Genomic DNA, 14,806 nt, shown 5'->3' with positions numbered 1-14,806 from the left:
CCCATTACCTCCATGACCCTGACAAAGAGTCAGCATCTCTCTCTCTCTCATGTTGACACTGCTTCTCACTTTCTTCAACCTCCAAACACTGCAGTCTCTCATTTTCTTTGATCTCCAAATGCCGGAGCCACTCCGCTGATTCTAATTCCAAACATTTGGCCTCCAGTTCAACTCTCTTTAACTCCAGACAGGTTTTTAAGTCCTCTGAGGAAAAGATGAACTGTCCTGTTTCTAAGGGCTGCAAATTCCCATCATCAGACTAGTTATCCTCCTGGTTGCTGGTTTGGGTTACAGCTGCGGCTAAGGCTGAAATCATTTCCTCTTTAGTCAGGTTGGCATGCACCAGTCCTTTGGCTCATTGTCAGCTTGCCATAATCCTCTGCTGACATCTTTGCCTGCTTTCTGTGACTAAATTAAACTAGCAAAAAATAAATACAATGGTTGTGAAAATGAAATTCTATATGGTTACCTTGTGGCTGCTGAGAGTATACACACCTTCAGTGGCAACTGTCTACAGGCTACAGAATTTCAATAAATATCCACTCCACTGCTCACCAATTCGTGAATATCCCTCACCAGTGTCAGTGGTGAGCACTGAGGCTCTTTGATTACTGGCCCACAGGAGGGATGTCACAAATGTAATCACTATTTTTCTCTGTTATTTCAATCACACATTAGGCATTTAAGCTGGTGGCTATTTATTTATTTATTAAAATTTGTTTATTGGGGTAGAGCAATGATCAGTTCAGACCAATTTCAGTCTCAGCCAAGGTCAAAAATTGACCAGATATACAAACTAGACAAGACTACAATAACATTTAAGTGACAGCAAACAGTACAATGGTAAAAGTAATGGTTTGGATGCATAGTAAATCCAATGTATTCATTTGCAATATGTATGAAAGTGCAATAACATTTGAGAAATTAGAGTAGAATAAATTAGAGAAATATAAAGGAACAAGGGATCTTGGTGACTGAGTTGCAGTGCAGAAGATTTAAAGTATACTTACGTGAGGTAATGTGTGGGGTAACAGGTTCATTCTGCTTGATTAACTAAATGGGATTTTAGTGGCGATCAGAACTTGAAATAAGAAGACGAGTCTTTAATTTCAGGTGAGAGGGACTCCCACAGTTTGGGTCTGGGAATTGAGAATGCTCAGAGAGATGTAGCTTGGAATGTGGAATTTGTGTTTTAAGGCCCGCATGGTTCAAAATTCTTAGGTTGTATGTGGGGTTACGTCTTAAAAGTTTTGAGGTTAAAGGAGGTAGAGTATGTTCATATGGGAGTCTGAACAGTTGTGATCCTACCTAGGAGGAGCAGGTCTGCTTTTTGGTTAACTAGAAGCCAGTATGCCTTTTTTAATATTATACAGTGGTATACATTTCTTGAGGAGTGTGTAATAAATCTATATATTTTGTTTTCGAATGTTTGAGTACTGGTGGATTGTTTCATAGTCACTGCTGATATAAGAAGGAGGCTGAATTCAAGTTGAGAGAGTAAGATCCCTTTACCTGTTGCTGATCTGCCGGACTATGAGAGAAAAGTGAATATGTTTTATGCTCAAAAATGCAAGAGGATTCATTTTTTATGTGTATTATCAAGATGCCAGTGGAAGTCGACAAAGAGGTCTAAGCAGAGACCAAGATACATGCAAGTGGAGACTTGCTATAAGTGCTGGCTATTTTGATCATAGATTGTTAAAGGGTTCTTGGATTTGTTAAATTTTTGTTTAGTACCTAAAAAGGAAAAATTTAGTTTTGCATGTATTTAGTTTGAGGTTTTTAGTAGTAATCCACTCACCAGGGCAATTGAAATCAGAATGTAGATTTTTCTGTAAGATAGTTAGGGAGTGGTTGGCGGAGTAGTGGACCATGTCATCTGCTTTTAGGAGCTGAAGAAGGTAATAGATTCATAGGTGTTTACTAGGCTAATGACCACAAGGGTCTTTTTAAGCCTAGCCATGCATCCCAAATCTCTGACAAGTCATGACACCTTTGATAAGTGTAAGCATGGGCCTGGGAGATGAACCATTTGCAGGTTACTTGTTTGCATTAGAGACACAGATACCAAACCAGGGATGAATTTCCAGTTTCCCATACAGTTGTCCAAGTTGCACTTGAATTAGGTTAGGGAGGAACTCTGCTTCACATGGATAGAGAGCTTGCTCCATAGACGGGGTAGTCTCTGGAATACATACCTATCTCTCCAGCAGGTCCTATTTATATCACAGGCAAGGTTTAAGTCTTTAGAATGGGTAATTCTGGTACTGTTTGTTTTGTGGATATGCAGGAGTTCCAACAAAGTGGGGTCTGACAATGCCCTGTATGCCAGGCATAGATCTTCATGTGGTCAGTATAGGGCATATTACTTACGGCCTGTATTCTTTTATAGGTTCATAGGTTCATAGGTAGGTACTAGGCTATATGCCCAAAGGCATTTATAAGCCTAGCCAGAATGTGTTGGCTTTTGCCGCCCCCTTAGATTAGTTCCCTGTGCCTCTGTCCAGCAGAGCCACTGAAGTGATCCCCAGGGTAAACTTCCTGTTTCCCATCCACTCGTCAAGGTTTGTCTTGAAGAGTGTTAGTGAGGAGCTCTGCCTAATGTAGATTGGAATCTTGTTCCAGAGCATGGGAAGTCTCTGGGACAGGAATCTATCTCTCCAGCACATCCTATTTATTGTTGTGGTGAGGTTTAGATCCCTATAGTGTGTGGCTTGAGGGGATATCCTTTCTTTAGGTGGAGCATGTCCATCAATTCTGGGTTGGACATGGCCTTGTATGTCAGACAGAGATCACCTCTGAGTAGGTGGTATGCAACCGAGTACAGCTGGAGTTTCTTCAGTAGAGCTGCATAGGACATCTGTTTGAGGCCAGTGATCCTCTTGGTGAGGTACTTCTGTGGTCTTTCCAGCTGTTGCAGGTGTCTTGTAAGGTACATCCCGAATGGGGCATTGTACTCTATGATGGGTCTGATGAGTGATGGCTAGAGGGGCACAATGACCTTTTTTGATCTGAATGCAAATGCAAACCCTTTTGTGATTAGGTGGGCCACATAGAAGGATTTTCTAACTACTTTGGCAATGTGATTATCAAAGGAGAGATTACTATCTACTTGGGTCCCCAGATCCCTTATTTCGTCTTCTGTATTTAGGGGGCTACCACCTATGTGGTAATTTGTGGGTACTTTGTTTTTTCCAAAGGGGATGACTATGCACTTTTTGGCATTTAGCTTGAGGCCATGGTTTTGACACTAGGTATCTGTCTAAGTGAGGCCCTTTTGGAGGCTGTCTGTGTCAGCTGGAGAATCAATTATAGGCTCTAGTTTGCAGTCGTCTGTGAACTTGGTCAGCCATAGTCCTCCTGTGCTTCCCTGTACCTCTAAGAAGTATATGCCGAATAGGAGGGGTCCTAGGACTGAGCTCTGGGGAACACCACTTGTAACCGGTTTAGAGTCAGACCTAGCTCCCACAACTCTTATCATGTGGGTTCTGTCCATGAGCCAGTTGGCAACCCATCTCGTGATGTAGGGGTTTATGTTCAGGCTGGTGAGCTTATCTATAATACCAGAATGGGGAATGGTGTCAAAGGCCTTTGCGAGGTCTGGGTAGGCTGTGTGGACCACCTTTCCCTAATCTATAGCCTTGGTAACTGTCTCAAAGAAGTCCACCAGGTTTAGGAGGCATGATCTGCCCTTAACAAAGCCGAACTGGGTAGGGTCCAGTGTTTGGAGGTTCCCAATGTCTCTTTTAATGAGATCCATGATGATGCACTCCATAGCCTTGCAGACCAAGCTAGTCAGGCTTTTAGGGCGATAGTTCCCAGGGTCTGTTGTGGCTCCACCTTTGTGGAGCGGAATAACCATTACTGTGTGCCACACTATGGGCACATAGCCTGTGGAGAGGCTGTGTTTGAACAGTGTGTTTAGGTGAGGGGTTAGTTCATCTTTGAGCTCATGTAGGATGCAGCCTGGGACACCGTCCGGTCCCATTGATGCTGTATTTTTGGCTTTGGAGAGGACTATTTTAACCTGAGTGTCTGCGATTTCAGGGGCACTACATTCTTCTGGTATGGTTATGGGCCCTTTTAGGGGTGAGAGGAGGGTGAAGTTTGCACTGAACCTGTCTCCCAGGATGTTGGTGATATCAGTCAATTCAGTGTATTTTGTGCCATTCTGCACTAACTCTGAGCAGATCTGGGAATTGCCACTTAGATTCTTGACGTAGCTAAATAATGGCTTGTGGTTATCTTTGAGTCCTTGTCAATTTTTCTTTCGAAGCTAGCCTTGGATGATTTTTATGAGTAATTGTAGTTTCTTGCTGATAATGATCAGGGATGTCTTCCCCTCTTGGGATTTTACTCTTTTCTGTACTAATTTCCTCCTCCTATTTTATAGCTTGTTTATGGCAGGGGTCCACCAGACTGGTTTCCTTTTCTTGGAGGAGTGAGTCTTGGTTTTGCTTGGGATAGCATGATCCATGCATTCTTGTAGGTGCCCATAGAGTGCATTAGTAAAGGATTTTGCAGCTTGGGCAGCATTATCCTTTAGCATGGGGGATTTGAAACTTTCCACCTCAGTCTTAAGTAATGTGAAGTTTGCTTTTGAAAAGTTTTTCACAGTGTTTTCTTTGACCGGGGGTGGGGGAGGAATGTGGATATCCAGACTGATTAGTTTATGGTCAGATCTAACCAGCGAGGGGTTGACCTCTGGTGTGGAACATTGGTCGCCTATGTTGGTGATGACCAGGTCCAATATGTTGTCACTTCTGGTGGGGGTGTTGACCAGTTGATTCAGAGCATCTGAGTTTATAAATTCTAGGAAATGTTGGGCAAGGGAGTTAGTACTTGAGTAGTTCTCCCAGTTAATGTTTGGGTAATTGAAATCACCCAATATCAGGGTGTTTGGTAGGACCTTTATGTTTCCCATTGTTTCCAGAAATGCAGAATGGGGGTCCTGGGACATGGTGGGTGATCTGTAGCAAACTACAATTTGAATTGCAGTTCTGCCCATTGTTAGTTGCACGTGGATGATCTCTGAAGCATCGTGCTGTGCCACTAACCTGGAGGTGTGGATATCCTTGATGAATATGGATACGCCTCCACCTTTTGTATTTTGGTCCGGGTTTTGTGGCCGAAATATATGGTATGATTTGTAACCTGGTAGTACTGGGGTGCTCTCTGGAGCCTTAAACCAGGTTTCTGTTACTGCACATATATCGATTTTCTCCATACTTAGGAGTGCCTCGAGTGCATGCATTTTGAGATTTAGACTTCTGGCATTGAGTAGCATTACCCTCAGTTTTTTGTTACTTGTGCTATTTATGGTGCTGGGTTTCTCTTTTGAGCCTTACCTAAAAGAGGCACTATGGGGGTGGCAAGAGCCATGGCCAGTATTTGAAAGCCTAAGGGTGACAGGTGCAAGCCATCTCTAGCAAAGCAGCATGGTTTGTCGAGCATGTCATCCCAGGCTGACAGACACTGGATCCCCTTTGAATGACACCAGAAGCTTAGCCAATTGTTGAAATTGCTATTTTTTTCTTTATACCCTGGTATCGTTCTTGGTGAGGGCAGGATGCTACTCAGGGTCATACCGGCCTGGGCTATGTGATCAGAGAGCTCTTCCATGTCTCTTTTCATGTAGTCCAGGGAGGTATGGTTCAGGTAATTCACACCAACATGCACAATGACAGAGTCGTATTTGCACTTGTTCTGGAGTGACCTGAGTGCTTGTGTTATGTGGCGGATCCTGGCACCCAACAGGCAGCTAACAGTAACCTTCTCCTTGTTCAGCCTAGTGAGTGGGACATCAGTGTGCCTGACTATAGAGTCACCTATTACTAGTGTGTTGGGTATGTTATTTTGCCTTAAGGGCTATGATTGTGTGGCACACTGGTTTTATGAAGTATGTGTTTCATGGTTTGTGTTGGGGGGGTGGAGGTTGCTTGGATGTCTGCTTTCGAGGTCTCTGTTGCTTTTGCAGGTTTTTATTTAGAGCCTCCAAGTATGTTTTTGTGTATTTATGTGTGTTTTTTGCCGGTGCTGGTTTCATAGGTCTATGTGAGACTGGTAGTATGATGCAAGTAATTCCCTTCTACTCTTGACTGTCTGGTCCAGTCTTGGGTTGAGAGATCTTAGCCTCCAGTTTGGCTGTATAATTACATCTCTCGCATGTATTAGTGTTTGGTGGTAGGAGGAGAGGGTTATCTGTGTACATGAGGCAGTTGTAACTTTGCCTCAAAATGCCCAGATTCACCAGTTGGACCAGAGAGTACACCTGAAACTGCCCTTTGGACATGCTTGGATAGGTACAGTGAGCTGTTTTATTGATTGGCTGGTAAGGTTGAATAGAGAGCCTTGTCCTTCTCTACAGTATAGCTAAATGCTAAGAAATGCATAATAGTGTCCTTTGGGAAGTCATACATCCCTGGTAACTATCATATTTTACCTCTGTGGATGTTCCAGTTGTTGGATATGCCTGGTTAGGTACATATCAAAGGGGACATTGTACTCAATGATAGGTCTGATGAATGCCGAATACAGTAGAACAATGACTTCCTTAGACTTAGATGGCATACCTTTGTTTATAAGTTGCACAACATAGAATGATTTCCTCATTGATGTAGACACATGATGATCAAAGGCTAGATTATTATCTATGTGTGACCCTATGTCCCTGACTACTGGGTCAACTCTAAGGGGTGTGTTGTCAATATGATAGTTACCAGGGATGGATGACTTCCCAAAAGTTACTATTATGCATTTCTTAGCATTTAGCTTTGGTCCATGGCTCTGACACCAGTTGTTTGTCTGTGTCAACCCCTCCTGGAGAACATTTGTGTCAGTATGATATTCAATGACAGCTCCTAATTTGCAATCATCTGCAAATGTAGTCAGCCGGAGACCACTGACATTGGCCTTGACTTCTGAGAAGTAAATGGCAAAAAGGAGCAGTCCAAGGACTGATCCCTGAGGGACTCCACTTGTGACTGGCATCTTTGTAGAGGTGGACTCCCCAATTCTAACTTCCTGGGTCCTGTTTGTGAGCCAGTTGGCTATCCCCCAGGTGACATACGGGTTTGTACCTAACCTCTTGAGTTTGTCATCAATGCCAAAGTAGGGTAATGTATCAAATGCCTTGGCCAGATCAAGGTAGGCAGTATAAATTATTTTGCCCTCATCCATTGCTTTGGTGACCTTCTCAAAGAAGTCCTCCAGGTTGAGTAGGCATGATCTACCCTTGACAAAACCAAACTGGGTTTGGCCCAGTGTCTGGAGGTTTACTATATATGTATTGATCATCTCCATGATAATTCTTTCCATGGCTTTACATACAAGACTAGTAAAACTTATGGGTCTGTAGTTTCCAGGGTCTGTAGATGGCCTACCTTTGTGCATAGGGATGACTGTTGGCTTTCTCCAATCATGAGGCACGAAGCCTGTTTGGAGGCTATAGTTAAATAGTAATTCCAGAGGCCCTGACAGGTCATGTTTCATGCTATTTAGAAGGCATACTGGGATATTGTCTGGGCCCATTGATGCAGTGTTCTTGGTCTTAGAGAGAGCATTAAGGACCTGTTCCCTAGTGATAGTAGGGGGAGTTATATTTGATGATATTTCCTGAGGGAAGGTTGAGGGGGAGAGAGGTGTAAAGTTGGAGATGAATTTATCAGCCAGGAGGTTTGCTATATCTTCTGACTTAGTATGGGTGGCTACATTTACAATGAGCTCTGCACACAATTGTGTATTGCCTTTCAGGTTGCGGACATAGCTAAAGAATGCTTTGTGGTTGTCCTTGGCCTGGGAGGTCAAACTTACCTCAAATTTAGCTTTGTCAACTTTATTTGTCCTCTGAGTTGTTTGTTTACTTTGATGAGAGTGCTTTTATCCTGCTGGTGCTGCACCTCCTAATTTTTGCCATGATTTTCTTCCTCCTATTATACATCTGATTGATTTTGTGATTCCACTAGGGTGGCTTGTTTTTTGAGTTAGTTCTGTACTTCTTCCTAGTGGGTACAGCTGCCTCTATGCCGCTTTTAACATGCTTGTACAGGGTTTCTGTGAACAGTTCTGGATATGCAGAAGTGTTCTCAGGGTTTATAGGGGCTTGAAATGTTGACAGGTTCTCACTTAATAGCAGGAAGTTAGCCGTAGAATAATTCCTGAATATTCCTGGCTTAGCTGAAGGTCCAGATTTAATTTTTACTTCAAATGAGACCATTTTGTGGTCTGACCTTACCAGGGAAGGCATTACAGCAGGGGGTGTGTAGCACTCTCCCATATTGGTGAGGACCAGATCCAGTATGGTTGCAGCCCTGGTTGGTGTATTGACTATCTAGTCCAGGGAGTTTGTGTTTACAAAATCCAGGAATCTCTGTGCACATACATTTGATGTCGTATAGGATTCCCAGTTAATAGTGGGGTAATTAAAGTCAAACACGAATATGGTATTGGGTTGGATGGTTAGTATTTCTAATAAGTTTAAATACATATTATGGTTTCCTGAGTCATAGAGGGGGACCTATAGCTTGCAAGGAAGTGGTATTGGATTTTACCTATGGTGATTTGAACATGGAGCAGCTCAAGTGCATTGTCCTGTTTGACCAGCCTTGAAGTATATTTATTTTTGATGTAAATAGAGACACCGCCACCTTTAGTCACTGCCTGTGAAGTAGCTGGTCTAAATGTGTGGAAAGCATTATAACCTTGCACTGTTGGTGTGCTGTCCGAGGCTTTAAACCATGTCTCAGAGACTGCAGAGACATCAGCATTCTGTAGGGTAAAGAGAACTTTCAGGGAGTGGAGTTTTTTGTTTAGGCTCCTAGCCTAAAATGGAAGTTCATTGATGTATTTAAAGAACAGAAGGGGGCAATAATAGATCCTCGGAGTATACCTTTGAGTAGTGGAGAAGAGAGAGATACAGGGGTTATAGTTCACGGAGAAATGGCAGTTAGTCAGAAAACTTTGGAACCAAGAGATCGCATTAGGGCTAATGCCTAGTTCTGAAAGGTGGAATGTAACAGAGAAACTGATTAACTAATTCAAAGGCTCTGGTGAAGTCTATTAAAATTGTACCAGACAACTTTTGTCCATTGACATAATTTCATGAGTAAGAGAACAGATGGCTGTGGCCGTGCACCTTCCGGAAGCCATGTTCCTTTTGTGAGAGCTGGTTGTATTTAGCAATATAGTATTCTGAGTTGAAGGTAGATAATTCTCTCCAAGATTTTGAAGAGTTGTGAGAATGGAATTGGGGTGACAGTGTGATGGGAGTGTGGATTGTTTTGTTTGGACAGTGAGTGGTTTTACTATGGCAGATTTCCATATATTAGGCATGTAATGGTAGTAAGACAAAGATTAAAGATTATTGTAGGGGTGCAATAATGAAGTCACAACAGTTGTGTATAAGCCATAGATGTAGGTTGTCTATACCGGGGGGGGGGGGGTCTTCCAGCTGTATTTGTTCCAGTAAAGGGATAATGTCTTTGGATGAGATCTGACGGAAATAAAAGAGGGGAAGATATTGTGGGTGGGATTAGGGAGCATTTCTAGGAGTATTTGCACCACATTTGGGGAGGTGACTAAAATGTGGAAATCATCCGCAGACCAGCTAAAGGAACTACTAGTAGAAAAGCAGGGCAGTTAACGTTTTTTGAAGTTACCGACTTCCTTCTAAAGTTTCCTAGGGCTGTATTTAAGAGAGTTTTGCAGCTGTATCATGGAATGACTTTTGTGTCTTCTAATGACTTTTTTGGCTTAAAAGCTATCTTTTCTGGGGTAGGAGTAAGGAGACATGCTATGTATATACATTTTACAGCAAAAAGTTAAAATATGCTGCTGTGTTCTAGTTCATTTTCCTTCCTAATCATAAATCAGAGAAGATGCAGATAAGGTGGCTATCTTTTAGGTCTAGGGGTAAAGAGGCATGCTGTGTATGTATGTATTTCAGCACCAATTTAGAATACTATTTCAGCCCAATCTAACACCAGAGAGATGCACAGAAGGTGATTAGCAAAATTGGGGGGGGGGGGGGCTGGCACTGTTCCCAGCTAGGACTTATGTCTTTAATAGGAACTTCTATTTTGTCAGCATTAAACATTAAGCCTTGGACACAACGTACTTCTTCCTTGAAAAAAATAATGAGTGATTTTTTTCCTTAGTCATAATTTTTTCAGGCAATCATTGGATCAACAGGTTTGAAAAAAAAGCTCTAAAATGCTCTCCTGATCATATAGAACCCCGTGACTTCTTGGGGGGGGGGGGTCTAGTGACTCCCAGACTCATAAATTAATTCATTTAGTTCCACCGGAGTTGTTACAGTACTCTTAGCCAGTTCAGATGTGTTGAAAGATGCAGGGGGGAAAAAAACAAAGCTGAAGAGTAAAATAAAATGTGAGTAAACAAGAATAGAGTAATCGGAAGTGGGGGATGGTGGGTAAAGTCTTTAGCCTGGGACTCCATTTCAGCTAAGGCTGGTCTGTTAAGAAAATAAGCTCTGTATGCGTATATTTCTTGAGCAGAACTGCATGGAATTTCATATCTTGGTTGTTCTGATTTACACTGCTTACTAGTCTCTGATTCTCTAGCACAGGAAAATAAAAGTATCACTCATCTATTTGTAACTGACCGATAGCAAATGATGTCTTGGAAGAACAATTTCTCTCTCTAAATTTTTATGCATTGTAGTTTATGTGTTCTTCATTAGAGTATTACTTTAGTATTTTGCATTAAATAGGCATCTAACTCAAAACAAGCTAAATTAGCAGTGAGATCAGAACCAAATAGTATGAATGCTACCAGTGACGCAATTTCATCACACCGTACTGTAAAGTTCCCTCTCCTGAACTGAACCATTATGCAATGTTTTTTGTGTTTCTTTTATTCTTGACCTTACTCTTTACAATAGACTGGTTACAAAGGACAGGGTTATCTTTGAAATGTGAGCTGTACTGAACCTTTTACATGTGACCTGCCTGTATACCAAACAGGACAATACCAGAGTTCTAGAGTGCTGCCACAGCTAAAACAAAATGATTCACAATAAGCCTGAAAGAGACAGCAGAACTGGAGCAGCCTGATGTAGTAACTATTAACCCCCCAAAAAAATCACTATGTAAAACCAACAAAAGAACAAGGTGCCATGTAACATCACTGTAATTGTCCAAATTATCTCTGACCCTGTCCGCTATAAAGCACTGATACAATTTTAATAAATGCAAATGCAAGGGTCTTTCAGTGATTTCTTGTGTGTGGTGTGTGTTTGTGTGTGTGTTACATTAATCAACATACTTCACTTACCAATTCAATGTGAAATGTTTAAGGTGTGTGTGTGTGTGTGTGTGTGTGTGTGTGTGTGTGTGTGTGTGTGTGTGTGTGTGTGTGTGTGTGTGTGTATCTGTGTCTGACTGTACTGGAAAATAAGGAGGAAGAGCCTCATATTAATTGCAGCTGAAACACAATATAATAAAATAAAAGTGTAGTTTATGTAGTTTAAATTTAAAATATTACTCAGAGTAGATGTAAATACATTCCCAGACTGATAGTTTAGAGATTAAGGTGCAGGGTTACCAACTGGTAGACTTGTGTTCAAAACCTGGATGGAGCACAACAGGGCAGCAGCAGTGACTGTGTAGAAGAAAGGTCTGGGAATCTACTTCTGTAATATGCCACAATAACTCTATAGGGCCTACCCATAGAGTTGTCATGAGTCAATTTCAACTCAAAGGCATCTAACTTACTTAGATGTAAGTACAAACCACACTGTGAAAACAGCAGTGACAGACTTAACAGCCAAAGATCCAAGCTATGAATCTAGCATTCACAGACAAGGAAGAACAAAGCTGATAATCTGTAATGCACAACACTTGTACATAGATATAAGTAAACTGACAATATACACGCATTGCATTTTGGCTTAAACTGTGTATAGGTGCCTGAAGAATGCAGTCTACATACTGCTGCCATGAGAAAAAGGAGTAATTTTTGAGGTACCCTTGGGTGGAAGAACAAGGAGGTTTGGAAGTCAGGTATTTGTCACGTATAAGAGAAGAAAGCCACTGACAAAGCAATAAGACCTGGCAAAGAAGAAAAGAAAGGTAGATACAGGAATGCTAGGAGCAGAGAAAGAGTAAACTGACAATGATTGGATATGGCGGGCTTAGAAGAAAAGGTCTAGATCTTTCTCTATAGTCAAGAGTCATAATGACTTTAGAACAATGCATTTTGGTGTGTGGGCGAATTACAGTTGAAAAAAATGTGGTGAGAGTAATGCAAAGGTTTTGCTATGTTGGTATCTACATAAACTGATAACTCAAAATGAATGTCTTATACGCAACAAGACATCTAAAGAAAGAAAATGCATAAATGTGCAATGAATGCTGTTGAACCTGTTCGCATACATTTCTGTTTAGTACTCAGGTTCATGATGTTTCAGCTGGTGGTAGCTCTGCTGGATGTAAAATATCCCACTGCACTTATCAAAAAAGAGCAGGGAAAGTTCCCTGGTATCCTGGTCAAATTTCTTCTAGAAGTATAAATATCACTTCGGATATCACTTGAAAAAAGCTCTTAACTTAGTGGGCCTAACCTGGTCAACAAAGGATAAATAAATAAAAAACTATAGTCTTGTAATACCAGGTATAAAAAGTATATGCAACACTACTGCCAGGTTCTATTACTTCTTGGAGAAAGTGGTAGAAACAGATAAGAATGACATGGCTGTAAGCGATATCTTATGACTTTTGTACAGATGTGAGATGGATTGCTATGTAGCATATGATTGCAAATCATGTAATTAAATGGAGAGTAAAATGAGGCAAAGGATATCAATGGGGACAGCAGAAGTGGCTACAAAATTTTAAGTTAGATCACTTCATACTGAGTTATCAGTCAGCCAAAGACAGGAAAGGAAAGGGGAAGAACCAGTTCTGGTGTAAAAATTCTTCCAAACTGTCCAGATTTTTGCCTTGTATTTTTTACCTTTTCCTCCAGTCTGTTACTGAAGATCAAATACACTAAATTATGACAGACATTTGAGTTTCACATTTTATATCCTTCAGAAAATGCATGCTAATGCGAAACCTTTGTGCAATGCTCTAATGTTGTAAGAGCAACAGTTAAAATCTGTCTCTGATTTTTGGGCCTTTCCCCCACCATTATTTTTGGCTTTGTCCAGAATTTTTGTGCTAAGAGGTTGAGAGGCTAGTATGAAACTATTTATCAGCAGAAGGGATGAGTCCAGATGTAGAAAGCTTAGTAAGGTCACTACTATGGCATACAGTCATAAATGTTAACATGAACTCTGTGTACCTGATCGAGGACATATGACCATAACACATCATCAATACTATATTTAGCTGTATGGAGAAAGGAGATAAAATAGCTTTTGCAGCAGTTATTCTGAGGTATGCACAAGGTAAAAGCATACTGAACAAGGGCATAATGTTTCCGGTGTATTGCCAGTAGAGGGAGAAGGGTGGCAAGCCAATATTTTTTGTCTTACTTAGCAAAGAGAATAATATAGTTTCAAATAAAGAAGTCAGGAAGAAATAAACTGTGTGAGCTTGTATGTGTGTTAGTGTGTGGTGTGTGTGTGTGTGTGTGTGTGTGTGTGTGTGTGTGTGTGTGTGTGTGTGTGTGTGTGTGTGTGTGTGTGTGTGTGTGTGTGTGTGTGTGTGCGTGCACGTGCATGCATGCGTGCATGAGTGCATGCATGTGTGTGTGTGTGTGTGTGTGTGTGTGTGTGTGTGTGTGTGTGTGTGTGTGTGCGCGCACGTGCATGCTTGCGTGCATGAGTGCATGCATGTGTGTGTGTGCATGCATGTGTGTGTGTGTGCGCGCGCGCACGTGCATGCGTGCGTGCATGAGTGCATGCATGTGTGTGTGTGTGTGTGTGTGCGCGCGCGCACGTGCATGCATGCGTGCATGAGTGCATGCATGTGTGTGTGTGTGTGTGTGTGTGTGTGTGTGTGTGTGTGTGTGTGTGTGTGTGTGTGTGTGTGTGTGTCTGAGAGAGAGAGAAGTGGAACAGGTATACTGGAGTTTACAATTAGTGTCATTTGGATATTTACTCTTGATGTGGTTTGTGACTGTGAGATCTGATCCACTTAACCCTACATTTGCTTAGTGACCAAATCATTGTGTTCTACTTGCCCAGTCACAAACCATAGAATTTGCTTTGCATCATAAATTATATCGAAGGCTCGCATAGACAATAAATTAGTTTTTGTGTGCGACTGCTCTGCACTTTTCTGGGGAGTTTCTGCTTTACCCTTGGTTCAGTAACCATGCAGTTAGTATATAGAAGGAGATGTGGAGAAGACTCCCAAAAGGGGGGGGGGTCAAGGAGTTGTCCCTGCAAAAACTATCCAGCCTGCCATTTTTCTACCTGTGTATGCAGATTGTACATTTTTAGTGTCCTTGATCGTCTACAGTCAGGGAGTTTTTTTTTTCAGGAGAATGTGTGTTCATCTACAGGAGAAGTAATGGGAACACTCAATGAAAAGGGAGGTGCCAACGTGCAAAAATGGGAATCAGAATGTGCGGGGGATTCTCAGGCAGATAGCAAATGCTGGAGGTATGATGGGATAGAGAGGTAAATGGGAACGTTTTTAAGGAATATAATGAGTTGGGAGATTTTAAAACTACCCAGCAAAGTACTGTCAGAAATATTGGGTGAGCAAATGTCCCTAACCAAGGAAATCATTCTTTTGAGATGGGACACAGAATCTGAATTACCTGGACATAGAAAGGCCTTGTTAAGTTTAGTTCTGCTGGCTGTCTAAAAAACAATTACCAGAAAATGGAAATGAAT

Source organism: Protopterus annectens, chromosome 5.part0 (genome assembly GCF_019279795.1).
Source record: "Protopterus annectens isolate FY-2018-M chromosome 5.part0, PAN1.0, whole genome shotgun sequence".
NCBI classification, from domain to species: Eukaryota; Metazoa; Chordata; order Ceratodontiformes; family Protopteridae; genus Protopterus; species Protopterus annectens.
Note: the sequence above shows the minus strand (reverse complement) of the source record.